General features: G+C 37.0%; 1 protein-coding gene across 6 annotated transcripts in view; it reads left to right on the forward strand.

Annotated features, from left to right (window-relative positions):
* The window catches only part of diaph2 (diaphanous related formin 2), a 453,020-nt gene that overhangs the window by 351,070 nt on the left and 89,497 nt on the right, over positions 1 to 12,453 (forward strand). The gene's annotated exons all lie outside the window — the stretch shown is intronic.

Here is a 12,453-nt window from a genome sequence, read left to right on the forward strand (position 1 = left end):
TGTTTGAGGATTTCACTTCTCTTTTGGTTTAAACAAATAAACACATAAATATTAATTGCATATACATTTTGCTGACATAATTGCTTTATGCTCCTTTGGTTTAGAGTTAATTTCTCTGCATTGCAAAAGGAAGATTTGCGTTACATAAGCGTATATGAATGACGCTGCTTCAGTATTCAGAGAATAAAGGGCCATGTGGCATCTGCCACATACTTGCCACACACAGCAGTTCAGGGAGATCACAGGAAGAAGCTTGTCAGTTGCAAGTTACAATTTGCACAAAAAGTATATCTCGGAGATTTGCTCTAACACCATATCTGTCTAGTGCCTAGCTTTTTTATCGAGACAGAGGGGATGTAAGGAGATAAGATTTTCTCCTCATCTAATTCCCTTATTCACTTTGACTATGTCTTAAAGTGGATTGTTAACTATTTCTTACGCTTCAGAGTAAAAGAGAAAGTAGACACGGTGAGCACTCACAAAGAGACGCTTTCAACTGCTGCGGTGCCACAGGTTCAGCTACTGCTCTCCTGGGATTCCAACAACACTTTCATTTTCCAAATTTACTTCATGAAACATTGTAGCAATTATAACACAGGAGCTGCTTTGCGAGCTAACAATAAAAGACACAATGGTAAGTGTCGCAATTTGCATACGAATAAGGAATGCGAAGAACTATAACAGCATCAAAGTTCCCGGTCAGTATTATTTGATAAAGCTCCCAATCATTGTCGGTACTAATTCCAAATGATTGTTCCAAATATAGGCGTCATATTGGGGCTTGCAGTCGTTTGAGTCCCCCACAGCTCCCCTCCCTTTTTTAAATTGGATTTTGAAAATTGAAGAGCAGACATAAAACAGCGGTTATGGCTAATCTCGCGTGGCAGTGTAAGGCCTGGCTCGGGGTTTCCTCCTGGTGAGGATATATATGAGCTAATCAAGCAGGCATGTGCACGTGTACACACACACACTGGCTGATGAGGCATTATCAGTTCCTGGTGGGGTCGTTTCTATCGAGGGTTCTCTGGTGTTCCAGCTCACCTCGTCCGGAAATCTAATTAAAGATGAAAATGAATGTGTATTTATAGGATCATATTGCTATTTAAACTTTTTTTTTTTTACACAAAATTAAATTATTTCATAATTATTATGAAATTCATTTAATATGTAACTTATTTATTTATATTATATTAAATCTTTTCATGTGTTTGTGTGTGTGTTACTTTTGAGGTGATATACACACTGTAAAAAAGCGTACAAATATTTAACGTTTTTTAGTACGACTTGTCACTGGGGCGGTACCAACTTTGCATCTTATTTCCCCCTAAAAGGTATGTGTTAGTACCTTAAAGTAGGAATATGTACCATTAATGCTCTATTAACCTTTTAGAAGTAAATACGGTGCAATTGTGCCATTTTAAGAGTATTTTAAGAGTGTCATTACTGACACAATTGTGTTATTTGTGTGGCATTTAACATTTTAATCAGTGCAAGCTGTTTTTACCCTAAAGGTTTTTCTCTTCTGATATTGCAATAAATTACTTTTACGTTAAATCAGCATGGCATATAGACAGTTATATTGCAACACTGGCCACACCGATTGTTTTTTTTTTTTTTTTTTTTTTTCAATTGTAATTTCTCCCTCACTTTTTTTTGTACTAATAGCTTTAATTCTCTCGAATATTAGTAAGTAAAGGGTTCATCTCACTTATTTTTTTGCAATACCAACATATACACACTCTGAAAAAAATGCTGGGTTGTTTTAACCCAATTTTGGGTAAAATATGGACAAACCCAGCCATTGCCATAGCCATATACTGTATGTGTAAAGGAAAATATGTGCTGCTTTATTTCTAGCATTCCCCATTCTTTTTGTGTGCACTATATGAAGAGTTCAGATGCAAAAGCCTCTAAATGCCATTTGAAATTTTCTTCTAAAATTATCATTTTTATCAAGCTTGTATATTTAAGTTCAGTAATTTCACTTAAATGGCAATGAAGATTACATATTAATTGTCATTTAAGTGAAATTACTGAACTTAAAAATACAAGCTTGATGAAAATGATCATTTTAGAAGAAAATTTCAAATGGCATTTAGAGGCTTTTGCATCTGATCTCTTCATATATATATATATATATATATATATATATATATATATTTAATCAATGCATTGAGATGTGAGCAGAATGTTTTGTTTAATTACTGTCAGCAGAAAATGTTAAACTGCAGTCTCTTGCTCAGGCTGATTTAATCATGAAAAGAAGCAGTTTTCTTTGTATGTTTACTTATCACAACCAAGATAATGCATATGATGTAGGCAATTAAGCACCTAATTACAATTAGTTAAAGAGCAAAGCTTTTTCCTCAGTTCAGATCTTCTCTTATTTTTCCATAGTAAATGACACAGGCTGAATGAGTGAGTGCTTTGGTATTCACATGGATTTGATGAAGTTAATGCAGTCTGCTGTGAGGAATTATATATATAGACAGTATAAAAATGCAAATACAATCTATCTATTCATTTCCCCACAGTCTCTATTCAAGATATAAGGCTGGTTCCTGTTATGAATCGAATAAGCACCTAATTTGGTTGCAGTTTATATCACATCTGATTGCGAATGTTTCTTTTGTATTGAAGATGCTGAACCTTTAAGTGATTCATTACTGAGGTACTTCTTTGCTAAAACATTAAAATGAATCCATTCAGCTCTTCAAGCATATGTGGACGAGTTTACTCATAAATACATGTTTTTGCATTTTTCTCGTCTTTCATGAAGCATAGAACATCCGTGTAATGAATGGAAGGCTCTCTAAGTAACCTCTCTCAGGTCAGACAGAAAGTAGATAATAAAAAGCAGAGGAAAGGTAATTAGGAAAGTAAGTGGGTTAATGCGCTTTGGCTCTGAATTGCTGCGGTTAATGTTAATGAGAGGAGCCGGAGAGACTCTAAGATCCCTCATTGCGCAAATGAATGTCATCAAGTGCACAAAATGGCCGCCTCCGAATGGAAATGGAGTTGGCTTTTTTTTTTTTTTTTTTTACAGTTAATTTCTGTCACCAGCACCTGCAGAAGGTGCCGGGCTCCATTTAGATTAATGCGGCTCCCATGCTGGTTGCATCTGGAGCGGCTCTTCCTGTGTAAACAACACAAAGTAGATCAAGTCTTCACGTCCAATCAATCTCACTTATTCCCAATGATATCTACGGACGAAACGTGTCGACTTTCATATCTCTTTGTGTCTCTTCTTTTAAAACCCTCAGCGTTCATGTGTCATTCAGACCTCTGCTAGTTATTTAAATAGCCTACATGTAGTGAAAGTCTGGGTGTTTGTTGACTGCTGCTATCATTTTTGGATTCTTTAAAAATGCTTGAAGAGGCTCTCTGAGAATAGATGTGAGTGTTCTTTTGTGCAGGATGAAGACAGGACTTTTCAAATGTCTGTTTACTGGACAGACATCAGGCTTTGTCGGCGTGCTCCATGACTCTCCCAGCAGAGACTTGATGATATATTTATGGATTTTTCACTCTTTTCTCTGGCCTTAATCAAAGTGCAGGCACTGAACATGTCAAGGTTGTGTCAAACCTTTTCACCGCTGAGACACTGCCTTGTCAGAGCGAGGTTTAAGCGTAATGAGAGACGATTCGTTAGCGCCAAGACGCCCATGGCACTTTTAGTTTTTAAATTGACAGAGAAAATGGCTCATGTAGCTGATACTACCACTGTCAGTCGGTGGTGGGGAATACAGGTATGGTAAGTGGATAGATTTATCTGTTTGTGGGTGTTTTTCTCTGTTCAGTCGACACAGGCTACAGTAAGGAGGGAAGCCACATTTAGCTGTGGCATCGATTTTATAAAAGGTTGCACAGTGGGTAGTAGGTAGTCTGTCAACCTACCTTCTCGCCATGCACATCTCAAGATTCGAAGTAATTGAGCTTCCCTAGACGTTTAGTTATTGTAAAGGACACAGTAGTCAAGTGCGTCCAGCCAGTTGCATATCCATCATCTGAAGCATTTTTGCCACCGAAAAGATGGAAGATTTTTTTTTTCTCCGTCTTGTATTAAAAAGGAGTTTCTATGTGTGTATAAACTTGTGAAAGGCTTGTTTTTTGATATTGAAAGCAGCTGTCAGACAGATGATGCTTGGGCGCAATCCACATTTCCATTTGTACTCTTGTCTCTCTGCAGCTCTCTGGCGCTGAGAAGGTACAGCGTTTTGAAATTAGATATCAGCCTCCACATTGCTGGACTATAAAAGGGGGGAGGAAAAAAATAAAGTGACAGTAAGATCGGTGGATTGATGGGTTGATATTACTTGACAGATGGTTCTAAATGAAAATGTCGGTGGAACAATGTTTAAAGAGCGCTTCGAAAAGGGGGAAGTGGATGGATGGATGGATGGATGGATGGATGGATGGAGGAGCGAAAGGAACTGGCAGGTAGAAGCTAGAGGGAATTATGAGAAACTGGTTGTAAGACACTTTGATATTCACATGTTGAAGCACAAACACATAGCTTTGGGCGATTCATCAGCTGTCAGTGCCCAGCCGGCTTGTGTGCAGTTATCTAGGGCATAAAGGCAAGGCAAGGCAAGTTTATAGCACATTTCATATATAGCACATTTCATACACAATGAAAATTCATTCATAAAGGCCCTCGCTTTCTTTCTTTCTTTCTTTCTTTCTTTCTTTCTTTCTTTCTTTCTTTCTTTCTTTCTTTCTTTCTTTCTTTCTTTCTTTCTTTCTTTCTTTCTTTCTTTCTTTCTTTCTTTCTTTCTTTCTTTCTTTCTTTCTTTCTTTCTTTCTTTCTTTCTTTCTTTCTTTCTTTCTTTCTTTCTTTCTTTCTTTCTTTCTTTCTTTCTTTCTTTCTTTCTCTTTACTTAACGTACAAAGCCACAATGAAAGAAACTAAACTTATTTTGCACCATGTAGCCACATCATCACAGTAGGCACTTTACATTCATTTAAAAATACATGTTTGTAACGCATTAGAGCCACAAATATCATGTTTTTTGTAAGAAGTGTGATGTTTAATAAAATGCACCTAGCATGAGAACTAACTAGATTTAAACAAATTAAATGTCTGTAACATGTTCGTTTGTATCTGAGGTTTTGACCTTCTCGAGACTATCCCTGCAAAAAAAACAAGAACAAAAAAACCTTATTTGTTGAATTATATTCAGTATTGAATTATTACAATATTATATCAATATGTGTAATATTATGTTGTTGAACTTGTATTCATACTCTCACTTTTGTACACTAAATGTTAATAGTCTAATAATGGATGTGTATTGGTATATGTATATTAAAATATATGCATGCAGGAATGGTAAAAAACACTATATATATAAATATAGATTATTTAGTGTGACCTCCTGAGGTTTTCCAGATAGTTATTTGCATCTTGTCTAAATGGTTTCATAGACTTCAGAGTTCAAGGTCCTGTTACAGTTTTGTGGAAAGTGCCAATTCACATTGTCAAGAAGCTCTAGGACTTTTTCATAAGCAGTGCTTGAGGGTTTTTTGCATCTTTAGTTTAATAGAGGCCAACAGCCTTGGAATATGAAAACGGCATTATATCCTTGCATATCCTCAACTTTTAGTGAAATCATTTTTATTTCTCTCCACTCGCTCACGACATTATTTGCATAGAGGTCATTATAAAATGGGCAAAGGCCAGTGCCATGCGCGTCATCAATGCTCATGCAATGTCTTCAGTTACATTCAAACTTAAAATGTTTTGGCCTTGAGAATCTTGGCTATTTGAGGATGCATTTTTTGTTAGTTGCTGAATAGAAAAGGACGTATGAAAGGATCGCTTTCATCTCTGGCATAACCGCCCAGCATACAGCAGCGCTCTAAAACATTTCACGTAACTCCGTCCGCTGTAAAATGCCTCTGTGCTGGAGGGATATTCACACTCTCTAAAGGTGTTTGTGTGAAGGACCATCAGCGCTTTGACATGTTTCCGATCAGCCCCAGCTGGAACAGACAGCTTTTTCACATCCCCTCTGTTATGTCACAAACAAACAATGTGTGGGTGTCAGTTTCCTGTCACTCATTAGACATTAATGATTCGCAAATCCACTTGCCTTCAGGATACGCGTCTCGTTCTCCTTGTCAGTTCAGCATCCCCGTAAAGCTCCCCAGCTTTTGCTGGAGAAATTGTGAGAGATCATTTTATCTTACACTTGATTGCCAGATAATTATCTGTTAATTATTCAGAGCCTTAAATTAATTTGCCAAAAATAGTGACTGTGCCTTCTTGTCTCCACTGGAGACTGTTAAACCATTATTTCAGCGCCGCTCTCAGACTTGACACGGGTCGGCAGTAGATGTATGATCGTGTACCGTAAATATGATTATCATTTGTATCATGTCTGCACTTAATCTAATCATAGAGAGACAGCACACAAGAAAAATGTTCCTTTTATAGCCAGCAGGGTGCATGCAGCAGTCTGTACTTAAATTTGCTGATTATTACTCATTGAACCAGCTGTGAACATGAGCCTTTATAGATTGCAACATCCTTTTCCACTGTACGAATTCAATACAACATCTGTTCATGATCCATTTTGTTATTGTCATCATGTTTTGCTATTAAAATTCACATGGAGAGATCAGTCTAGAGTGCATGGTGACTGATTACAAATATTAATATACGATACGTCATGAAATGTAATTAATGCAATAATTATTGCATTTCATATATATGCTACATTTAATATATAAAATAATAGACATATGGCAGTAATTGGAATAACCAATCTGCATCAATCATAATGGCAGCCCAAGTATTCTTGGTCTACATCATGAATGTACCGTTCAAGGTCCAGCATTTCCTTTTCTTTTTTTCTCTGGACACGTTATTCTTGAGTTCCTATGAAGAAAGAAACGTGTTAGTGGTCTTTTAGTGGAATTAATTGGCTTAAGGAATCCAAATGTTCATTCAGCTCTCTCTTCAGCAAAGGCATGACCTGCTGCATATTGAATGGAGCTGTTGCCTGTCACAGCACCCTGATGCTTCAACAGGAAGAGACTGATCAATACTCTCTCTCTCTCTCTCTCTCTCTGGGTGTGTGTGTGCACATGTACTGTAACTTGAGTTGCTCAGCCTATCCAAATAGTTGTTTATTTGAAAGTGTCAGAATTGATTTCTCTGGAATAAATAAATAGACTCTTATTAGAGGAATAACGACCACAAGATAAGGAATGGAATTAAATGAAATAAAATAGAAAACAAAAAGAAGAAAGGTTCGCTTTGCAGCAGAAGTGCTTACCATCGATCCAATTTGTACAGACCTAAAAGCATTTAAGTGCTTAGACCAGCTATTTGTACAGAAGTTGAATATGTCCAAAAAAAAAAAAAAAGACAACCTCCAATTTTATTGACATTTAAAACACTTAGTCGTCTGGAGGCGTACTTCAAAGTCAGCTCAGCGGGGACTCCTTCAGAACAATCCTACTAGTCTTGATTACAGGCATGTTCAGGAAATATATTAACCACCCTCCTGAGAACCACTCTCATGCTCATTTGAACCACCAACACTGATGGAAAGGTAAAATGGGGGTATATACCTTATTAGACTATAGCTTTTAACCAGATAGGCAAGCTTGTGTTGCCATTAAAACGCTTAAACCCACACATCCACTCTTGTTCTGTATTTTTTTTTTCTGTTTGAGTGATTTCTCACATTATTATTATTCTCTCCCATTCTCACTTTCACACAAACACACACACTCTCTAAAAGAACATACATTATGTGTATAATTGCTCAGATTATATTGCTCAAATTGTCTTTGGTGTCCTTGTATATTGGAAATTTTAAAAATTCTCTCTGGTGGACATACACAATGCTCTTCCCAAAGTTGTTTGTGTCGCCAATAGTTTGTACAGAAGGTGATCAAGAAGGGATGTTGTTGGCTGTATGTGCTTGATTTTCAGGCAGTCGGAAAAGCGAACATAAGACTGATTGTTATGAAGGCATCAATCATGTGATATAAAATAGAAGGAATATCTCATGATTCCTGATGGACTTGCTCCTTCTCAGAGTCTCTTGCAGAAATGTCCCTTTTCAAAACGATCTGAAGACACAATATTGCATTGTGCGTTACCTACAAATACTTTTCTTTCTAAGTTCTGTACGAATATTTGTATCATCTTTTAACTTGTGCACCGTAACGAAGACTGTTGTTCATGTTTTTTTGCTGAATGTTCCAAGTTAATACCATTATTTACTTTATTGGAATGAATAATAACAAGCTAATGTAGCCATTTGGAAGACCTGTAGAATGCTGAGGGGCAAAACAAATGTATTGCATATTCTTCAATCAGTCTAGATTCAGAGTGGAATATAAATTTCTATCAAATCTCAGGGAATTTACTTGAATTTGACTTCAAATGGTGTGTGAATGGTGATTTATTGTAACTATATTGTTTAACTGGTGATGTCTGGCGGATTTATAGATTTGTATTATTATTCTCTCTCTCTCTCTCTCTCTCTCTCTCTCTCTCTCTCTCTCTCTCTCTCTCTCTCTCTCTCTCTCTCTCTCTCTCATACATTCAGAACAACCTGCTGTATGCTGACGTGGTTTTCAATTAAAGTGAAGAAGCCTGCAATTGTTCTCATTTCAGCAGTTGTATGATAGCAATCGCTGAAACCGATTGTGTAATTTGTGTAATCACTGAGCAGTTTGTTAGAAGTGATAAACTTAATTACAAGCAGGTGAATGTGCGCTCAGAGGTACACTGAGAAGGAGGCACCTATGGCATATATATATATATATATATATATATATATATATATATATATATATATACACACACACTCCATCCAGCAATTTGGATGATTTTTCGGATAACTCTCTACAAGCACCATTTCACATTATGCTGGATACTGGCGTGGAAGGCATCTGATACCCATCTCACAGATACATAAATATTTCATTTGCGGAGATGCAGAATAAATTGACAGTGAAATTGACTCTGAATCCCACTTTTAATTTTTCAAATGAAGAGGAAGAGAGGGCCTCTCCGTGCTAATGTGACAGGGAGCGTGATGTGACAAGATGTCCTGACCTCAGTGGCGGGGAAAGGGGAGGAAGGAATTCACTTATCCGCCACCTCACCGTTACCATCGACACATCACATCCCGATTATTGCCAGGGGCCGAGGCTTTAATTACTAGCCTGTGTGTGAAGCACTCAGGTTAATGTGGGAGTGTAGAACACACAGCCTGCAGGAGGAGACTAGCACTGATGCAACACATTTGATCTGCATGCAGTATTCACTCTCAGCTGTCAGCTGTACTCACTGATAAGAGAGTCTGAGTGCCAATGAAGGTGTGGATGTTAAAATACCTCATTTCCATGTGTTTCGTGTTAGTTTATGTGTGCCTGTTGATGCATGTCTGTGGGTCTGTGTGTAGGTGTGTGCTACAATGCAGAATACATTCACATTCTTTTAAATGTATTGTAGAACTGGCTGTGTGAACTATTTCTGGGGCTTTCAGACTGAGGTGGCTGCAGAACGGTGATAGACAAGAAAGATTTTACAGAATGTATTTTTAGGCCAGCGTCAACTAGAAAGTTAATCATTTTCCAGATAATATTTAAATTTATTTTGTTACAGTGAATTTTAAATGGACTTTAATGCTTTAATTTACTTATAAAATGATTGGGCAGAGCACATGTTGGAAGCAAAATGGCCATTACCTTATCTGAATTTCAGCTCCGTTGGCTTTCTTTCTTATAAGGTTTTACCTTATAAAGCGTCTTCTTAGCCTTACTTCTTCATACTCGTATTCTAGTCAGAAAAACCAAAACTCTGCACTCAGTTCGATAGACCTACAACCAATCAGAGCAACGCAGTAAGTGACGCATGTTGAGCTACACATAGTTGTCAACTGAAATCAACTACACACACGCTGGAAGAAGTATAAAATAATGAGTGTTACTTCTTTTACTTGGTCCTCCATGAGTGCAACCAAAGGAGAAACCACAACCATCACATCCCATCTTCTTAGCGACCATCGGAGCCAGCTGCTAAAATAAACTTTTGCCAAATCCCATCGGAACGCAGGCAAACACTTCTTTCCGATTGAAAAATGCCTTAAAGGAGTAGTTCACTTTTAAAAATACTTTTGCTGATAATTTACTCACCCTGATGTCATTCAAGATATCCATGTCATTCTTTCTTCGGTCGAAAAGAAATTAAGGTTTTTGATGAAAACTTTCCATGATTTTTCTCCAATATAATGCACTTCAGCGGGAACCAATCGGTTCAAGGTCCAGAAGACCGCTTCAGTGCAAACTGTTTAAAGGGCTTTAAACGATTCCAGATGATGAATAAGGCTCTTATCAAGCCAAACGATCACTCATTTAAAAAAGAAATAAATACATAACAAAGTTTAAGTTTTATAAGCTCAAATGGTCGCCAAATCGTTTTGCTTGATAAGACCCTTATTCATCGTCTGGAATCGTTTAAAGCCCTTTGAACAGTTTGCAGTTTGCACTAAAACTGTCTTTCGGACCTTGAACCGTTTGGTGCCCAGTGAAGTGCATTATATGGAGAAAAATCCTGGAATGTTTTTTGTTTGTTTTAAAGTGAACTATTCCTTTAATTGCAGTTTTCTGTTCGTCTTTTAAAATGAATGCGCTGTCGATTTCTTTTAGACGCTATACCGGAATCTATAAATCTCAATTCTCCAGCTGCAGTCAAGCAAGCTTGATATATCAGTAAAACCGATTTGGAGCTGGTTAATGATACAAACAATATATCATGCACTATGGTAAAAATGTTTTGTGAGGTCATAATGGTAAAATTATGCCGCGTGAAAGTCTTTATTAATCATAATCTGCCCCTGTAAACATACGTGCCTGGGAAAACAATTAAAAGTGATTGCTGTGTTGAATTTCTGTTGGAAACTCCAGTGATATGTACTGTACTTATTGGTTCATATTTTGCGTTTTGCAAAAAATGTTTCCACGGATACGTTTATCCAATGAGCCTGTGTTGGAAAAAAATAATAATGGAGCATTTTAATAGTAGATTGCCATGTTTAGAGATCCTTTTTATCCAAAAGTTTGAAATCCATTTACCTTTGTGATATTGTTTTTGTCAGATAAATCTAAAAGCATGCCCAGCACAACTCATAATGCTTGTGAACAGGACCATGAAGTGCATGTGACCTTAGCTTAGACAAGCAATCATCTGTCTACACTCTAGTGCAGAGACCTCTTTTTCAATTCAGTTTCAGAGAGAATGATCTTATGTGCAATCCAAAAAGGGTGAATCAGCAAAAATGTGACCTATTCTATTACTTCACACTAAAACATTCCACAGCTTCACAAAATGAGTCACCAAAATCATCAGCTTCATTACTGCTTGAGCAATTACCTACTTATCCCTTTTTTTTTAAATTGTTTCAGCTATGAACGTTGTCTTTATTGTTCAAATCAACGCTTTCTAGGCTTGAATTTTTGTCAATACTAATTAATCAGGAACATGCTCTCCAAATTTTCCAGTGGTACCCTAACAGGGTCTCAGCAAAGTTTTTAAATGAGTTCAGACGCTTGATTGCTTGTACAGATGCACAATACGGCATAATTACACATGTAAAGGGTGGCAGAGATACTATCTAACAGCTGTGGCTGTGTAAGAGCAGGCAGGACTGTAGCATGTGAATGGTTTTCGTGCTGAAAAGCCTGTCTGTGTCTCTCTGTTGATTCCTATCCAAGGTGTTGTGTTAATTACTTTGGATGCCGTCCAGAAAACCTCAAAGAAATTAGAGAACTGTGACGTTCAATTTTGTACAATTCAAATTATTTTCATGGTTTACAGTAAACCATACTTTTTTTTGTTGTTGTTCTTCTCCTCTGATATTGTCATGCTACCGATAAAACTTCTTTGAGTTCATGAGGTATGGGCTTCTATTATTTTTATTCATGTTTGCCTGAAGGTAAGTGTCATTATTTGGCACTCGGGATTGTTTCGTGGAGATGAATGTTAATGAGGAGGCCCTTTATATTTGTTTTACTGTGTAATCTACTGAACACCTTGTCCTTCAGTCTGTGAATCACTGTTCATTGTCATTGTCACGAATGATGCAAGTACACAGTAAGTGCCAGTTGATGATTTAAAGGGATAGTTCACCCCAAAATTAAAACTCCCTCATTATTTATTCACTAAATAATGTGAGGTTTCTCTTCCTCACCTAAAGCTATCATATATAAACTTTATTTCAGCTGAACACAATTTTTTTTTTCTGAGTAAATGATGACAGAATTTTCATTTTGAGTGAACTATCCTTTTAGGATACAGAGAACAGCACTTTCCACTTTCAATGGATCAATACATCTGGCAAACAGAGACCCATTCATACACGGCAAGCTCACTCTCTTCCGTTGCTATTTCACAACAACAACAACAAAAGATAAATTTTCCACCCA

Source organism: Pimephales promelas, chromosome 9 (assembly GCF_988280905.1).
Source record: "Pimephales promelas chromosome 9, fPimPro1.hap1.1, whole genome shotgun sequence".
Classification (NCBI taxonomy): domain Eukaryota; kingdom Metazoa; phylum Chordata; class Actinopteri; order Cypriniformes; family Leuciscidae; genus Pimephales; species Pimephales promelas.